The sequence below is a fragment of the Bombyx mandarina genome, chromosome 28 (assembly GCF_030267445.1).
Source record: "Bombyx mandarina strain Sakado chromosome 28, ASM3026744v2".
NCBI lineage: Eukaryota > Metazoa > Arthropoda > Insecta > Lepidoptera > Bombycidae > Bombyx > Bombyx mandarina.
In genome coordinates this window covers 6,803,127-6,823,455 of record NC_143233.1, presented here as the reverse complement: position 1 = coordinate 6,823,455, position 20,329 = coordinate 6,803,127, and the positions used below count along the sequence as shown (strand labels likewise).

Genomic DNA, 20,329 nt, shown 5'->3' with positions numbered 1-20,329 from the left:
TTGTAGATGTCTATGGGCTCCAGTAACCACTTAACACCAGGTGGGCTGTGAGCTCGTCCATCCATCTAAACAATAAAAAAAAAATGTCTCATTTTTTACAATACCACCGCTGCGCCATCCCGCAAACCGTAATGCATTACTGCTTCACGGCAGAAATAGCTACGGTAGTGGTACTTACCCGTGCGGACTCACAAGACGTCCTACCATCTGTAATTACGATGGTTAAAATTTTGCGGTTATGATTTTTATTACACAATGTTATTCCTTTAGCGTGGTATGGACATATAATGGGTAGAGAGAAGATGCATGTGACTAGGAGATGTATGGAAATGGTAGTGTAAGGTAGAGGGGGAAGAGGTCGACCGAAGAAAACATGGATGGAGTGTGTGAATGACGATATGAGAGAGAAAGTAGTGATTGTTGAGATGACGGCTGATAGAAGAGAATGGAAGAGAAAAATTAGCCGTGCCGACCCCACCTAGTGGGATAGGGTGGAGAAAAAGAAGAAATTATTCCTTCACCGTGGAAATTATTGGTGAAGATTTGAGTACGTATTTTATTAGTATAACCTGTCTGCGATATTCAAACACTAACGCAGTAAAATCTTTAGATACTGATGTACTAGGCGTTTTATCCTTTAGGCCACGACGACCTCTCTTAAACTTTGGCGACATGAGCTTTTTAAATAGGCCCATGTTGTAAGTTACAGATTAGATTTAACCTAACATATGCTAAAATATGTATAAACAGATATTTTCAGAGGCAAACGATGATCAAACGAAATCTTTTTATAGATTCACTTAGACATTTACTTTGATGTTTTTATGTTAGTTATTTACAAAAAAAAAGATGATACAAAAAAATTGCTTATTTAATTTTTGTATGTCTATTAAATTGAATTTGATTGTAGGTACTTAAGTTTTGTTTTTATTATTAAAAAAAACTTTGATATTTCAATTTTTTGTGTTTATTCTATTTTTTGGAAGCATTTATAAACTGGTTTTCTGGATTAAAAATTCACGAATTTAACTCGTTTGTGACATCATACAATTTACATTATTTCCTTTGTGATATATTCGTAAACCTACAAATAAGGATTAAATAAAAGAAATATTATTTAAAAGTGTCCAATAAAGTAAAAATGTCACACAAAAACGGAGCCCTTAAAACAGTAAAATGTATATTTAACTTAAGGACTTCTTTCTCAGACTTAAAAGCCCATACAATTAGTGAACTAGTGAAATTTTATATTTAGAAATAAATCTAAATAAAGATTGTACTTAAAGAAGTACAGGGTTCAATAAAAATAATTTCATTTCACCCTTCCAAATAGTTTTTTTTTTATTTAGTCTGCGAAGTTAACGTCTCTTCAGTTTGAGAAGTTAACGTCTCTTCAGTCTGAGAAGTTAGTCTCTTCAGTTTGAGAAGTTAATGTTTCTTCAGTTTGAGAAGTTAATGTCTCTTTCATTCTGAGAAGTTAATATGTTAATGTGCTCGCAACCTAAAACTTCCAGCGTCCGGTCTGAAGAATACCGGAGCCCAGTTTTTTACACACTTCTTACTTATCTTAGTATGTTATACATGTTTGTTTGTTTGTATGCAACTGAAAATTTAAACGCCCTTTTCAAGACGATTCGTTCGGAAACGGAATCGTCCAAGCGAAATTAAACCCTAAAGTGGTTTTAATTATGTCTCCGACTCGTGAATACAGCGCAAAATATTATAAAGGTACACCACTGGCCTGTTAATATCAATTCTCTGTTATCAGTTATTTACATTATTTATGGACTCTGGCTGCTTAAAGCTAGAAACAATACTAAGAATTCTCATAAAAATAGCTCACAAACATACGGTAGCTGGTGCATTTATAGCTTACAAAAACCGGGTATATTATTAATGTTTAATGACGGTACCGTCACCGAAACGTGAACCGGATAAAAGCTTAAACGCACACGAACATCTTTCAATTCAATGAGCTTTCGACGAGCGTTTATTTCAACAAAATTACTCTTCAATTCAATCCACGTCACCTATCGAAGCTTTCAGAGCTTATTTTTCGATGCTCGAAACGGGACTCGATGCAATTTCAAAGCTTTATTTAACGCAACCGTGGAAGTTATTTTTCAATTTCGCCAGCTCCCAAATGCATCCGCCTGGAGTTTTATAGTGTGTATGAAAACATAGAAGACTATGATTCTTTGATATTAATGTATACTAGAGGTCCCGCAGTAGTCGAAATTCGACTATAATTAATTGGAATTGTAAGTTTGTACACCATTATGTTTGTATTTTATACTTCTATAATCACAAATTTCGCCAAGGCTACACTATAAAAAAATATTAATACAGACAAACAATATTTAATCTATTCTCAATTTGACAACAGACGTCAAGAAAAAAAGTTTGAAAATAAATAATATGCATGCGTGTGTGCGTCAAATACATGGTATGTAGTGTGTGTAATGTTTTCTTTACTGATTTAATGTATCTTTTATGCATTATTTAAAAAAAATATTAGCATTGTGCACTTCTTCTCTATATTCTCTATAAGTGTGGAAAACTTCATACTCCGCCGTCCGCGCAATTTTCGTAAAAAGGGATACAAAGTTTTTGCTTCACGTATTAATATATAGATGTCTGTGGAAATCAAATTATCTATTTTATGTTTGCTTCGGTACTTGTAGATAGCTATTATTAAGATCAATGGAATGAAACTTAAAAACTTAACACTGCGTTAAAATTCAAAACATCCGCATGACCTTTCGGAAATATTCGGGCCCAAGGTAAATTTAAAATCAGAGGGAGATAATCCATTAGATTTTCCTCGGGTAATACATAAAACAACTTCCTTATGAAATTGTGAATAAATTTTGTGCTGAAAAGGAAAAAATCATATTATTTTGCACGTAGCGACGGTAGATAGCGTTAATCTGCTGCGAAAAAGATTCCAGGTAATGAAGGCGCCGCCTCCCCCCGGACACTAATGAGTGGGCCGAAAGAACGGTGTTACTAATTGTTGTAATGGAAATCGGATATTGATCGGAGAAATAATAAAAAAAGTATGACTGATAGAATTAGGTTAGATAGGTTATTAGGTTATTATAGTATTAGAATTAGAAAATTGCGGTAGGCAGCGGCATGGCTCTGCCCCTGGCATTGCTGAAGTCCATGGGCGACGGTAACCACTAACCATCAGGTAGATCGTGTGCTCGTCTGCCTACAAGGGCAATAAATAAAAAATTACGCTGGTAAGAGCAACGCCATCTATCGTTGAATAGCAGAAACGGATGTCAAAATAACTAGTAAAATCAGGAACGCTTGAGAATTACAACGCCATCTATTATCAAATAGCAGAAACCCGTATAGAAGTTACTCGACCTGTTCTCTCGATAATTCTAGGGATGTCGTATCGACTATAAAAGCGTTGCAGAGATGACACGAAGGAGTTAGTAATCGGATCTTTTCGAAGCGAAACGGCGAACCTGAAGCGAAGCGGAAGAAGTGAATTGTGAATATTAAAATGTTCGTTAAGTGTTAAAGCAATTTTAATTTGTACTTTAGTTGTTTTTTTATTTATCACGAACCCCAGCGTGTAACAATACAGCATTATCAAGTCCCATGCTCCTGACTTTTCGAACTGGAGACCGACATGAAAAAAATATAGATGATATTTTTCATGACAAATATTAAAGGTTTATTATTTCGGGAACCCAATTTGTAGGATTGTCAGACGTCAAGTAATATGACGTGGGTACGATCTTTTGTCACTGTTTGACAACACGGCTCGTTGTATCCACGAATACTCGTATATATATTTTGCAGACATTAAATATATACTTTTTTTAATTCGATCGCAAAGTTGGGAACAAAAAACGACACGAATATTGATCTTGCTTGAGCTAGTGTTAGCAGAGTCTAACGGCTGAGCACCGTGAGCTTGCCTGCACATCCAGTGAAAATAGCATAACCCCTCGAGGTTACTTGCAATGGGTAGGCAAAAAAAAACGAATGTACTTTTCATTTTTTATTGCTTAGGTGGGTGGACGAGCTCACGGCCCACCTGGTGTTAAACGTTTACCGAACCCCATATACATCTACAACGTAAATGCCACCTACCGTAATAACCTACCGTTAGGTACCTCACCTTTCAAACCGAAACGCATTACTGCTTCACGGCAGAAATAGGCACGGTGGTGGTACCTACCCGTGCGGAATCACAAGAGGTCCCGCCACCAGTAAATATTACTAGCAATAAATAATAAAGTACACAACTTTATCTGATTTTAAATGAATTTTAGAATCTATCGGCAATAGACCTGGCATAAGATTCATAGAAACATCAACAACGTAAAAGCCGCCACACACTTTGAGACATGAGTACTAAGTATCAGTTTTATAGTACAACACAACGGCTACCCCACCCTTCGAAGCGAAACGGATTACTGCTTCACAATAGAAAATAAACAGAGTGGCCGAACTGTCTCACAGCACTCCCTATACCACCAGCAAAATTATCCCATTTAGACTTTATTTTCCCATTTAACAACAAAAACGTCCTAGTTCCCTAGTACTTAGGAAGGAAGTAATTCGAAATGATTATCAATACAGATTCGACCGACCCAAGGGAAATAGGCGGGCGAGCATCAAATATGTATGATGCATGATTTATCGCCGGTGCACCGGGTTTTAGTACTGAAACTGATCATAATTTGACTGCTAGGTTCTCTCGAGAAAAGCTACGCTGCTTCTGAACAAATCACAATAGGCTTACTTTAAGCAATGCTAATTTAGCAGCTGAATTATCCCTTTAAAACTGAGATAGCTTTTATAATTTCCAATAAGGTTGAGTTCAGAAAAAGAAAAAATTCTCAATTCGATTGTAGTTTTTTATTTACAAATGTATTAGGAATTTCTTACTTTTCTAAGTGAATCGATTTTGATATTCCTTTTTTTCATTTTCAATACTGGTAAGTACTTTTCGTGTGGTCCTTATTTTATAAAGATCTGAGTAGGAGTTAAGGGTATGTGTGGTGTATTTGACACACATACCTAACTATGTATACTCTATGTTTATTGTCAAAATTTTGTTGCTTATAGTCTGTGGTCAAATTGAGAATAGGTTGATATTGGACTTTTTGGCGGGAACGCGAGGAGTGAAGTTGTGTGATTTGTTTTATTTTGTCTATTTAGTGTTTCTTCAGGTTTAAATGTGTAATAAAGGTGGTTTATTGACTGTTTAATATCTGTAAAAGTGCACAAATGTGGGAAAATGAAACAAAGCTGCTGGACGTAACTTCTCGGATTCCTCCAAAAAGTCCACTGAAAAAATCTCAGTAAATGACCACCATTTTACTGAGATTAGATTTCATCTCATATCATCTCATTTAATTTCATCCCAGTTGATTAATGTCTCAAATTAATCATTTTCATTTCATTTCACTCCATAACATAATTTTTCATAAAATTAAGAATATACATTAAAATAAGACATGACTTAAAGGTATCAGTTACCAGGTCATAAAATCTCTTAAAAAAAAAAAGGTTAATATTGTTTATTTGTCTATAGTGTAGTCTTGACGAAATCAGTGATAATAGAAGTATAATAGTCTTTGACAATAGAACCATAATAATGTTCAAGCTTATAATTTTAATTAATTATAGTCGAAAATCGACTACTGCGGGACCACTAGTTGTAATAATAAGGCATCGTAGATTTTGAAAATAGTACACGCTTGGAAAACAAACCAATCAAATAGAATGACGATTGGCGCCAATGAGCTGCCCACTGAGTTTCTCGCCGGATCTTCTCAGTGGGTCGCGTTCCCGATCCGGTGGTAGATTCTGCGAAGCACTGCTCTTACTAGGGTCAGTGTTAGCAGCACTCCGGTTTGAGCCCCGTGAGCTCACCTACTAGTTAAGGTTACGCTGAAATAACTTCTCGAGGCTAAAGGAAAAAAAAACCAATGGGAGAATCATACGACATTTTCCCTATGAAGTGATAGTAATAGTTAGATAATTCTAGATGATAATCATGGCTGGGTCAGAGCCGGCTCGAGGGAAATCATCGTGGGAGCACTAAATATGTATGCCGCATGATTTATCTCCGTTGCGCGCTGGATTCAGAGGAGACCGATTTTAATTTGACGCCAATACGTATCGGCAGTTGAAACAATAAACAAATAATAATAAATATTAATAATACGTACTTAACAAATGTTCACGATTGACTTCCACGGTGAAGGAATAACATCGTGTAATAAATATCAAACCCGCGAAATTATAATTTGCGTAATCACTGGTGGTAGGACCTGTTGTGAGTCCGCGCGGGTAGGTACCACCACCCTGCCTATTTCTGCCGTGAAGCAGTAATGCGTTTCGCTTTGAAGGGTGGGACAGCCGTTGTAACTATACTTGAGACCTTAGAACTTCTATGTCAAAGTAGGTGGCGCATTTACGTCGTAGATGTCTATGGGCTCCAGTAACCACTTAACACCAGGTGGGCTGTGAGCTCGTCCACACGTCTAAGCAATAAAAAAAACTAAAAAAAAACTTCCACGGTGAATAACATCGTGTAATAAAAATCAAACCCGCGAAATTATAATTTGCGTAATTACTGGTGGTAGGACCTGTTGTGAGTCCGCACGGGTAGGTACCACCACCCTGCCTATTTCTGCCGTGAAGCAGTAATGCGTTTCGCTTTGAAGGGTGGGACAGCCGTTGTAACTATACTTGAGACCTTAGAACTTCTATGTCAAAGTAGGTGGCGCATTTACGTCGTAGATGTCTATGGGCTCCAGTAACCACTTAACACCAGGTGGGCTGTGAGCTCGTCCACACGTCTAAGCAATAAAAAAAACTAAAAAAAAACTTCCACGGTGAATAACATCGTGTAATAAAAATCAAACCCGCGAAATTATAATTTGCGTAATTACTGGTGGTAGGACCTGTTGTGAGTCCGCATGGGTAGGTACCACCGCCCTGCCTATTTCTACCGTGAATCAGTAATGCGTTTCTTAACTTACACAAACACTTAACACCAAGTGATACTCTTTGTCTGTTTATTTAGGTAAATAAAAAAGGGAAAACTCAGAATTACCGTCATGTAATTTCTGCCCCGAAATTAAGGAAAAATAAGATTCATTTGCTTAAGTATACATAAATAGATATGATTTTGTTTATTAGTAGTAACTTCGTTAACAGTAAAATCACGCAAAGATAGCCGGGATAATAAGCACGCTTCCGCGAGACTTCTGATCCTGGGTCGAATGTAACTTTTTATTGAATTACATTAAGCGCTAACTAAAAAACGGAAGAAAAAAAAAACTGAATAAAAAAAGAGTTCAAAACTGAAAAAATACTGCAAAACCGTTAATGGCAAACCAAACTTATGCTTTTTTCGTATTGAGCCTGGTCAAGATTTTAGGCCAAAGTAACAAATATATTGAATTACCATTGGCTCTCGAAGATATTGAAAATTACGCATTTCATAGATATTACATAATTTTTTTTATTTATTGCCCTTGTAGGCATGCGGCCCACCTGATGTTAAGTGGTTACCGTCACCCATGGACTTCAGCAATGCCAGGGGCAGAGCCAAGCCGCTGCCCACCGCTTAATACTTTCCACGTGCCTCGTTTGAAGAAGGATAAATCATAGCGCTCGGGAAACACCGTGGAGGGGAGCTCATTCCAAAGCCGGATGGTACCTTTTTTTTCTTTTTTTTATTGCTTACATGGGTGGACGAGCTCACAGCCAACCTGGTGTTAAGTGGTTACTGGAGCCCATAGACATCTACAACGTTAATGCGCCACTCCCTTGAGATATGAGTTCTAAGATCTCAATATAGTTATAACGGCTGCCCCGCCCTTCAAACCTAAACGCATTACTGCTTCACGGCAGGAACAGCCAAAGCGGTGGTACCTACCCGTACGGACTTACAAGAGGTCCTACCACCAGTAATATCCCAATAAGTCAGAAAACCACTTTAACTCTTCTAACTCTTCTAAATTAACATTATAATTTATACTTTACATTTAAATCAGAGCTTTAAAAACATCATTATTCTACCATTCGTGAAATTATCCAAATTTATTACTGAATCACGAATAATGTTCGTCCCTAGTTAATAGCACGGTTTTCGCCCAGAATTGAACAGATCTGATTTCCCTTGTACTGATTGAATTATATATTATAATAATATAATATAATAATATAATAAGCCTTTATTGCTGTTAAAAAATTACAATGCTTATATCTAAATATTATATACTAGCGACCCGCCCTCGCTTCGCTTCGGAAACATTAAAATACACATGAAACAAAAAAAAAAAAAAAAAATTTAAAAAAGTAGCCTATGTTCATCAGGGACAATGTCGGCTTCTAATGGAAAAATAATTTTTCAAATCGGTCCAGTAGTTTCGGAGCCTATTCGAAACAAACAAACAAACAAATATTTCCTCTTTATAATATTAGTATAGATATATTTTAATGCTAGGAAACAGTTTGTCTCTCGACATAGGCCTCCTCTAGTGTTTTCCACAAGGTCCTGTCCTTTGACTTTCTCAGCCACTCTCCGCCAGCTATTCTTTTGAAATCATCTTCCCATCTTGGGATCATCCCCTCCCATCAAGATGGGAATTATATATTATTATGTTTCAAATCTTGACATCTCATTCTCTCGTTCTCAGTTTTGTGAAACATCTTTTTTAAATCATCTAGTTTGAGAATCGTCTAGTTTAAAAGTCGTCGTGGCCTAAAGGATAAGACGTCCGGTGCATTCGTGTTGAGCGATGCTCCGGTGTTCGAATCCCGCAGGCGGGTATTATTCTAATGAAATACGTACTCAACAAATGTTCACGATTGACTTCCACGGTGAAGGATCGTGTAATAAAAATCAAACCGGCAAAATTATAATTTGCGTAATTACAGGTCGTAGGACCTCTTGTGAGTTCGCGCGGATAGGTACCACCACCTCGCCTATTTCGGCCGTGAAGCAGTAATGCGTTTCGGTTTGAAGGATGGGGCAGCCGTTGTAATTAAACTGAGACCTTAGAACTTATATCTCAAGGTGCGTGGCGCATTTACGTTGTAGATGTCTATGGGCTACAGTAATCACCTATCACCAGGTGGACTATGAGCTCGTCCACCCACAAAGCAATAAAAAATTTAAATAATCGATCGTCGGAAATATCAACATAGCATATGGAGTAGTTTATAGTATAGTAGTATACGCAGACTATTTATAGGGCCCATACGCCAATGAGGAATCACCGTAAGTTTAGGGATTAACTTATAGAATTGAGATAAAAATTTGCCTCTAACTTTCTTATTCTTTCTCTTATCCTATTATGGGGTCGACGCAACATATCCTCTTTTTCCATTCAGGTCTATTATACATCATCTCTGCACTGAAACCCTTCCTTATCCACCTTTGCTTATCCTCTTTCACACAGTCGATCCAAGTAATTTTTGAACGTCCTTTTTCCGTCCCTCTTCGATGGTAGCCTAAGAAGCTATTACAGCTTCTCGCGAATGGGTAGGAGAGCTCACGGGCTCAACCTGAGAGAATTTGCTAACACTAGTCCTTGGCCTAGCCGATAGAGGCGCGTAGACGCCATCACACTTACCACTCAGCCTTCTTGAAGAGCGGTGCCTCCGTTCTTTTTAAATCCTAGCTAAGCTGATAGCTTTGAGAGGCTATTTCAGCGTAACCTTAACTAGTAGGTGAGCTCACGGGGCTCAAACCTGACGACGTTGCTAAAACTGGCCCTAGCAAGAGCAGTGCTTCGTAGAATCTACCGCCGGATCGGAATCGCGACCCCTTCGTCAAGTAAATGCATAGGTTTGTTGGGTAGTACATTTTGCGAAATTCTGAATTTGTTTTTCTGAGTTACGTATTTATATTCTTAATTATGTGTTAAAACGTTTTGATTATTGATATACGCGGGTAGATTGTTGCTGCCTATAAAATGTATACAGGGTGTCCCAGAAAGAATGGATAATCCTGAAACACCTCATAGTTGAGCTATTGGGGACACAAACAAAATATTCTACATGGACTATACTAAGGAATATGCAGGTAATCGTATGAGTAGCTAGTGTAATTTTTAATAAAAGTTAATCTAAACTTAAATTTTAATCATGAAATTTGGTATTTTTTCTTAACTTTTAATTTGGATACTACTTAAGAAAAAAAAAATATTTTGAATATCCAATAGGTCTACTATGAGATGTTTCAGGAATATCCATTCTTTCTGGGACACGCTGTATATGATGTAGGAAAGGTTACAGATGACGTTTTTATATTCCCTGGCGTAATAGCATTCGGAATTTCTGTCGGCTTAGCTCCGCGTGAATTGCAAGTCCGTTCTATTTTACTCTTTGATTTGTGCCTTTAGTTTAACGTTTGTTTGAGAACTTCGAACATGAGATTTCAGTGTAAATAAATCTCATTGTTCAAGATTGCTTACTAAAGAGCCCCTTTCGGAGATAATTGTTATTTTTTATACGTACTTAACGTAATGTATTCACGCATGACCTCCACGTTGAAAGAATAACATCGTGTAATAAAATTCAAACTCGCTAAAATTATAATTTACGTAATTATTGGTGGTAGGGCGTCTTGTGAGCCCGGAAAGGTAGGTACTGACACCCTGACCATTTCAGCGGCGAAGCAATGATGACTTTCCGATTTGAAGGGTGGGGCAGTCGTTGTACTATATAACTGGGACTTGGAACTCGTATCTGAAGGTGGGTGCCGACATTTACGTTTGTTGATGTCCATGGGCCCCAAAGCTACTTAACACGAGACGTCCGTGGGCTCGTTTACCTGTACAAATAAAAAAAACATTTATTTCGTCGGGTAGGTACGTATTTTTAACTACCCACACCTTTCAATCAACCTTACTACATCCCTTGCATTCCGTGTCACGAAATCAGCTTACAAATCCTAGTCCACCGATAGTCAATGGGCGCTAATAAGACCCTTACTCTCAAACTAGACACACAGATCTTTGAGTCCTACTACATTCGTTAGCGTATTTTTCAATACGCGACGGCTTTAGGGCTCTCAAAGATTTGATTTCCAATGGAAATTTCGTTTCGTATTTCCCCCCATCTTTTCAGCGCGATCAATGGCTTTCGGATCGTGCCAATCCGTCTTTCTTGAAAAGGAAGCGATTGTGAGTATCGCAGTGAACAAGAATTAATACGAAACTATGAAAAACTAGTTCGGTTTGTGTAGAGTCGATACGTTTTTTGATTTAATCTCTCATCTCGACAAAGAGCATCTTAGTCGTTTGTAATCACCAAAACTATGATGTTTTCGATACGTGAGAAATAATATCCTCATCGCCTCCTTTCCTCACTGCTGAGGATCGTGACCATCATATTTCAACAGGATTTTACTTCTTGTAAAGTCCTTCCAGCGCCTCCGATGACGGGCTGAAATAATGACAATAAAAAAGGCGAAATCAAACCGTAAAAATACTTGCAATCTCTTTATACTTAGTCTGGCCATAAATACTGTTACAATTAAAAATAAACAAAATATTACATTTCAATTTGGAATCTGCCATTTTTATATTTGAGTTCCTTGAGTTTTCTCATTTTGGCGCCAATACATTGTACAATATTTTGCGATATTAAAATGGAGTGGGGAGATAAAGAGAACCGAATCGCTGTGATTGCATTACACAAAGCAGGTATGGAGCCAAATGCAATTTATAAAACTCTCCATACGCTTGGTATTAGTAAAATGTTTGTGTACCGGGCTATTAGTAGGTGCAATGAGACCTCCTCTGTTTGTGACAGAAAAAGATCTGGCCGTCCACGTAGTGTTCGTACGAAAAAGGTGGTCAAAGCAGTAAGGGAAAGAATTCGAAGAAATCCTGTCCGAAAGCAAAAGAATTTAACTCGGGAGATGAAGATAGCACCTAGAACCATGTCGCGTATTTTAAAAGATGACTTAGGACTTGCAGCCTATAAGAGACGTACTGGTCATTTCTTAACTGATAATTTAAAAGAGAATAGGGTGGTAAAATCGAAACAACTACTGAAGCGGTACGCAAAGGGAGGTCATAGAAAAATGTTGTAAACGGATGAGAATTTTTTTACAATTGAGCAACATTTTAACAAACAAAATGACCGTATTTATGCTCAAAGCTCTAAGGAAGCTTCCCAATTAGTCGACAGAGTGCAACGTGGGCACTATCCGACTTCAGTGATGGTTGGGTGGGGTATTAGCTATGAAGGAGTGACTGAGCCATACTTTTGTGAAAAAGGTATCAAAACATCGGCACAAGTGTATCAAGATACCATTCTTGAGAAGGTAGTGAAGCCCCTTAACAACACCATGTTCAATAATCAAGAATGGTCCTTCCAGCAAGACTCGGCGCCAGGTCATAAAGCTTGGTCTACGCAGTCTTGGTTGGAAACGAACGTTTCGTACTTCATCAGAGCTGAAGACTGGCCGTCGTCTAGTCCCGATCTTAATACGCTGGATTATAATTTATGGTCAGTTATAGAGAGTACGGCTTGCTCTAAACGCCATAATAATTTGGAGTCCCTAAAACAATCCGTACGATTGGCAATGAAAAATTTTCCCATGGAAAGAGTGCGTGTTTCTATTGATAACTGGCCTCAACGTTTAAAGGACTGTATTGCAGCCAATGGAGACCACTTTGAATAAGCTTTTTATACTTTAAATTGTTTTATATTTATGTATTAAACTAACACACTGTAAAAGTAATAAATGTTGTTTGCAATAGATTTTTTTTCCTTTATAATATATTATCCTTTGCGTTTCTCATTTTACGAATTCCTAAAAAAAATTGTGATAGACTATTTTTAGTTTTAGCCGCATTAACGTCTTCAAAAGACTTTATGTATATCTATACTTCTATACTTAATATTATAAAGAGGAAAGATTTGTTTGTTTGTTTGTATTGAATAGGCTCCGAAACTACTGAACCGATTTGAAAAATTCTTTCACTGTTTGGAAGCTATACTATTCCCGAGTGACATAGGCTATAATCTTTTTTGAAAAAAATTAATGATCCTTACTAAAACTCCAATAATGTAACCCATTGTGTTTAAAAATTACCTAAAATATTCTTTACATCGCGTGCCCGGTAAAAACTATTGATGATAGAATAAAATAATGTACTACGACTTTGTAGAACACATTATTATTTACAAAAAGTGTCACGACAGCATATGTCTAACTATGCCGCAATAAGTGTTCTTTTATTCAAAAAAATAAAACAACGTCAAATATCGTTGAAATTTTTATTAAAGACCCGAGCGGAGCCGGAGGGAGCCGCTATAAGTGATATTTAGATTAGATTGTTCTTTTTAATTTTTTATTTATTCCCCTGTAGGCAGACAAGCCTATACATACCCAGCCTATTTCTGCCGTGAAGCAGTAATGAGTTTCGGTTTGAAGGGTGGGGCAGCCGTTGTAACTATACTGAGACCTTAGAACTTAAATCTCAAGGTCTTTTGTCTATAGGCTCCGGTAACCACTTAACACTAAACGGGATGTGAGCTTGTTCATCTAATCAATTAAAAAAATTAACTACCCTACTTGTTGGTAAATAAGTTTAATACTGGATATTTAAGTCACGCCGATAAGCTTAATGCGAAACTATTGAAGATATTAAGCCCAGTAAACAATAGCACACAAAATAAATATGTGTGGCGTCCAGTAATTTACCCGAAGTTATAATTAGGATGAATAATGAGGTTAGCCCAACATCCCTTCCGGACGACCTCCGGATGTGGTCACACACACAAAATACGTACATACAAAATCTTTGTTACAGATACCAAGAAAGCCATTGCTATATTAAACATACCTATTGTACCAATATAAGTGAAAATTACAATTATAATTATAAATACGCCACCTGGTTTTTTCTTATTGCTTAGATGGGTGGACGAGCTTACAGCACACCAGGTGTTAAGTGGTTACTAGAGCTCATAGACATCTACAACGTAAATGCGCCACCCACCTTGAGATATAAGTTCTAAGGTCTCAAGTATAGTTACAACGGCTGCCTCACCCTTCAAACCGAAACGCATTACTGCTCCACGGCAAAAATAGGCGAGGTGGTGGTACCCACCCGCGCGGACTCACAAGAGGTCCTACCACGAGTAATTACGCAAATTAAAATTTGCAGGTTTGATTTTTATTACACGATGTTATTCCTTCACCGTGCAAGTCAATCGTGAACATTTGTTGAGTAAGTATTTCATTAGAAAAATTGGTACCCGCCTGCGGGATTCGAACACCGGTGCATCGCTCAACACGAATGCACCGGACGGCCACGACGAATTGTTTCTAAATAATTGCTAATTGAACGTCTCAGAGTTGTCATTGGTAAGACGTATTGTTGACTAGCATGAATAGATATCACCAAGCCGCATGAATCTACCCCGAAGCAATCGTGCCTTATAGTTCGAAGTGCGACACAATCTCGATACAATATACACAACTAATATATCCGTCCCGTGTCCCATGGTGGTCGATGGTGGCATTTACGTATTTTTTTTATTGCTTATAAGGGTGGACAAGCTCACAGCCCACCTGTTGTTAAGTGGTTACTAGACCCCATAGACATCTACAACGTAAATGCGCCACCCACCTTGAGATATGTTCTAAGATCTCAGTATAGCTACCACGGCTGCCCTACCCTTCAGACCGAAACGCGTTACTGCTTCACGGCAGAAATAGGCGGGGTGGTGATACCTATGTCATAAAAGAGCTGTTCAGATCACTTAATTCAGACATTTTATACTATACCAGTGAATGACCAGTGATATTGCGTTTGAGCCCGCATAGTTTGGTAAAGCGACCCAGCCAAGTGACGATTGAGTAGTAATGCTTGAACTGAGATTAAGAACTCATGCCTCAAAGTTTAAGTCGGCAGTCACGTTGTCTATATTCTTCGATAGCCACCAAGCCCCACTGATTTTAATACCGTCGTGGCCTAAAAGATAAGACGCCCGCTGCATTCTTATCTAGCGATGTAACAATGTTCGAATCCCGCAGGCATGTACGATCGTTTTCTAATGAAATACGTACTGGATGAATATTCGCGATCAACTTGCACGGTGAAGGAATAGCATCGCGTAATAAAAAATCAATATCGGAAAATTACAATTTGCGTAATTACTGGTTGTGGGACGTCTGTGTCTCCGCACGGGTAGGTACCACCAATATGCCTGTTTTTGCCGTGAAGCAGTAATACGTATCGGTTTGAAGGGGCGTAGAATGGGGAATGATGAGGTGCAACCGACGTGCTGTAAAAAATTAGGTCTTAGACCTTATGTCTCAAGGTGGTGGCGGTGAGCTGTAAGCCTTTTCAGCCGTATAGGTTTTCTTTTTTTTTTAAAACATATAAGCCGAAATGTCTACTCGGGTACAATATTTGAGAGAGAATGCGTGAAATACAATATATCGTCGGAAACTAAATCTTAATTTATATTGAAAATCAGTTAATGAATGATTTGTAAGAGAAAAATCATTGGTTTATACAATAGACGATCGTATCACTAAGACAATCTCTTCCAAACAATCGCTTTCACGTATGAAAATTCTGAAAATACACAATAAGTATGTAGATACATATGTCTTAAAAATTTATATACATACAATAAATATTACCTAATATTTTAATCAATATAAATACTTACCAAATAATTAATTAGGGCACGGATAATGTTTAAAAGTCCCGAAAACAATTCACGACACAAAACTATATTCAAGTGCCGGCGACGATGTTCCAAATAAAAAACATCGTCCGTAAAAAAGTATCGCAGCGTTCGTGGAGCAAAAATAGAGAAACACCCTCTTCGAGTGGCTGCCCGACGGATACTGGAGGGAGGCTGGAAACTGCAAATGATAGGGAGAGCCCAGAGTTTGAAATTGAATGTACACGTTAATACAGAATAGCGGTTTAAATTATTTTTTAATCTTATCTTAATAGGTGCACCATATAACACCAGGATAAGACAAGCAAGCGATATAGCCAAAAACATATCGCCTTTTCGCATTAAAAGTGTACTATTTCCAAAAATGTTCGAAGTTGAGTTAATATGCGTAAACATTTGGTATTGTTACGCGCTAGAGGTTAGGGATGAATAAAACGTTCCACCAAATTACAACATAAAAACTGTATTACTTAACACTTAAACACTTCACAAACACTTTAAAACACGCAACAAACACTTTAAAACTCTCAATTCGCTTGTTCCGCTTCGCTTCAGGTGATCCGTTCGCTGTTTCGCTTCGAGTAGTTTCGATTACTGAGTGACTGCGTGCCATCCCTACAACGTTTTTATAGCCGATACCTCATCCCTAGAATTATCACGAATATTCCACATAGCTCTAGTCGCAGTTCCCGCTATCTGACAATAGATGGCGTTGTAATTCTCGAGCATTCAGGGTCCTTCGATATTTGTTCGACTATTCGGCGATAGATGGTATCACCATTATTTTTCTCATCAATACTGTCAAAAGAGAATAATTTAGTTTTAGCTTTTTTTTAGTTTACCTATGTTTTGACTACTATTAACAAAATTAATACATAATTTTATCTTATTTTAAAAGACAGATAATGTAACTGGTAAAAAATAGAAAACAAATGTTGCAATTAAGATCAATATAAAAAATATTACATATTAAAAAACCTTTAAAACACTCCTGTAAAATTAGTAAGTTTTGATATTATACAGTTTTAGTGCAAGAAGACGATATACGTATGTACTTAAATTAAGTCATTTTATGTCAATACTTTTTCTTAGTAATTTGAAGAATTAGTTTCAAGCCTAAAACGGGGCCACCAAATAATTAGAGGCTGTCAGCGCAAAGGTGGCCTAGGCCTACCATAATTTTGAGATAATGAGGTCAGAATTTACTTTTACACTGCTTCGTAGGCAAAAATAATACGCGCAAAAATAATGTTCTGTTATCTATGGGTGTTATCTATGGGTGATATTAGAGATAGGCCGCTTTTGCATCAACATTTATTACCTACGTTTTAAATAGTATTTTTAATAGTATAGTATTTTAACTGGTGGTAGGACCTCTTGTGAGTCCGCACGGGTAGGTACCAACACCCTGCCTATTTCTGCCGTGAAGCAGTAATGCGTTTCGATTTGAAGGGTGGGGCAGCCGTTGTAACTATACTGAGACCTTAGAACTTATCTCAAGTTGGGTGGCGCATTTACGTTGTAGATGTATATGAGCTCCAGTAACCACTTAACACCAGGTGGGCTGTGAGCTTAGATGGCGTAAAGCACGACTTCAAAGCTATCAGTGTCTGGAACTGAAAGGAGAAAGTCCTGAACAGAGCAGTCTGGAGAGACATACTGGACCAGGCTAAGGCCCACCCTGGGCTGTAAAGCCTAAGATGATGATGATGATACTGCGATTGTTATTCTATTGTGTTCTATTCTATCAGCTTACACACGTCCACTGCCGGACATAGGCCTCTGCAAAGCTTCGTCTCAAAGCCTCGCCACAAAGATCAGTCCTGCACTGCCTGCACCCATTACACACATATTGTTAACTCGCATTTAATTGTCGTGAAACGGATCACGAATTGATTACATCGTAGCTTTAAAATATGTAAAATATACTTCAAAATATGACTTATCATTTGAGATTTGAATTTCGAAATGTAGAAGCAATTTATATTTTGAAGTTTTAATGAAATAAATTTCAATAAATCGCTTCGCTCGCCAATGAGGTGTGAAGTTAAAACCACGTGCCCGCGTTTTCGCGCGGTACTCGTGTTCATCGAGTTATAAATTTCGGGACAATTTATTCCCAATTCTGCTCATTATACAATACGAATTCGTAATGAATTATATACACGAAGTGTACTAATGTTATATCATCATGCTTTATGTTTCTATCTAATCAGTATATTTTGTACTGTTCATGAAATGGCTAAAGGCTATTAGGTTACCTTTTTTTTTTATAAGCTATTGCATAGATTTTATCGCGGGCTTTGAGCGCGGCGACTGAATCAAGAAATTCCGTAACGAAAATAATCTGACACCCCCACTACGCCTACTATGTAACTCTCGTTCAACACATTCACACGTTGCGCTTGTGTAGTGTTTGTGAATAAGCGCGTGGCGTGAAGTCACACTGCATGCGCAGCATGAAAAGTCTGCCCATCTCTCTCTCGCGCGGTCTAGCTTATGAGTGTGAAGGGGACAGTTAATGTTTTGCTTTTATTAATGTTTAATATAGCGTGGTCTTGTTTTATTATTGTTTTAATATTAAATTATCATTGTCTAATTATAATTGCATAAGTTGATAAAAAATGCTATGCAATAGCTTTACCGCGGCAGTTCCCGAGTGCCACACGTTTTTTTTTTGTCTGGCTATTTAAGATTCTCCTTCACGTGTAGGTGAGCTCGCGGGGCACAAACTGAGAGCGTTGCTAACACTGGCTCTAGCAAGAGCAGTGCTTCGTAGAATCTACCACCGGATCGGAAACGCGACCCACTGAGAAGATCCGGCGAGAAAGTCAGTGGGCTGTGTCTGTGGGTTAATTCACTCGTCGAGCCCTACGAGCAAGCGACGGGTTGGACAAGGACGTTGACCGGTGCTTGTGGTACCTAAAAGTACCGGTCTTGAAGGTTCGTAACATCTTCCTCGAGTTCCTTTAGATTGGGAGAGAAAATACACTTTATTGCACCCCAAAACACAATTTACGTTCAAAAACAGTCAAAAAGTAGATACGTTTGTGCAATAGGCGTTCTTATCGCTAAAAGCGATCTCTTCCAGACAACCGTTTAATTTACGGAAATTCTAGAAAATATAAAAATATAGCAGGTATGTTGCGGTGTACTATATAGAAAATACATTATTATAGAAAATATATACATTAAAGTTTTTTTTTATAATATTTAAATTTTTTTATCATTTTAGATATCACATTTATATCGCTAGATCATAGAAGTTACAGTGCAATTGCAATTAATAGTATTAACAGTATCAAAATAGCACCCGTTTTTTGTGAAATTCCGTATGGAAATAGTTTCAAAGGATATAGGTTTTTTTTTTTTTTTATGATTGAAAGATTACTGGTGGCCCGGAGGCCTTTCCAGTTTCACCAGAACACGTGGGCGAGCAAAGGCTCAGCCAGGAGAGGTGGGATTTGCTAACAGCTACCCGAGCGCCTCCGAAGGAGACCTAACAGCTCAAGAGTAGCTGCTTCGCAAATGAATCTACTACCGGATCGGAATCGCGACCCGCTGAGAAGATCCGGCGAGAAACTCAGCGAGCTGATTCATGGGTTAGGTTGCACGGCGAACTCTTTGTCGAGTTCGACGAGTACGGTTACCGAGGTCCCTAAGCCTGCTCCTAGTGTTAGAGCTGAAGGCGTCTAATGCAAAGGTTATTGGATCTGATGGATCCGTAAGGACGTGTCTAGGGCGTCGACGGTGACTGGCTCCTGCGTGATCAGGATTCGGGGAGTAGTCAGCGGCGGCAACGATAAGGCGATTATCATGACGCATAGCCTTATCGTTCCGACGCTGACTTCATGTATTTCCGAATTGATTCGAGGCCCAGGTCGTCGTGTAGGTCAACGTTCCTCACGAACCACGGAGCCCCGACAGCTAACCTGCAAAAGCGGGATTGTAGGGATTGGAGGGTGTCTATGTGTGTGCGGGCCGCGTGAGCGAACACCACACTCGCGTAAGTCATGACGGGCTTAATGCAAGTTTTGTAAAGTGTCACCTTGTTCCGAAGGGACATTTTACTCCGCTTACAGATCATGGGGTAGAGTCTACCGAGAATAAACGCGGCACGGTCACGGACTGATTTTATATGCGGGCGGAATGTCATCGATGCATCCAGGGTAACGCCCAGGTACTTGACCTTCCTGGCCCAGGGTATGGGTTGTCTAAAGAGAGTAATCGGGGGTGTGAGATTCCTCCTCCTAATCCGGGAGGAAATCCGTGTGGAGCTTCCCCTCTGAAATAGCACCGCAGTACTTTTCGCTGGGTTGATGTCTATGCGCCATTTACGGAACCACTGTCCTAGGGCTAGGGCTGCGCTCTGAAGCTTCTTCGCGATTAGGGACTTATTTCTACTAGAATAGTAAACAGTCGTGTCGTCGGCGAATAAAGCTAAATGGGTCGGCGGCGACCGGGGAATATCGTTGACGAATAAGCTAAATAGGAGGGGTGAGAGGACAGAGCCTTGCGGGACTCCAGCTGTGAGAGGTCGTGGGGAGGAGCGGGTTCCCTCGACTCGATATCGAAAAGAGCGGTTCGACAAGAAGTCCCGTATGATGAGCACGAG

General features: G+C 38.6%; 1 protein-coding gene across 1 annotated transcript in view; it reads right to left on the bottom strand.

Annotated features, from left to right (window-relative positions):
* LOC114243371 (cell adhesion molecule Dscam2) overlaps window positions 1–15,873 on the bottom strand; it is a 160,063-nt gene extending 144,190 nt beyond the window's left edge. The window contains exon 1 of the mRNA XM_089738982.1: window positions 15,697–15,873. The gene's annotated coding sequence lies outside the window, so the exon portion shown is untranslated. The remainder of the gene's footprint in view (window positions 1–15,696) is intronic.
* Between the last annotated feature and the right edge of the window lie 4,456 nt (window positions 15,874–20,329).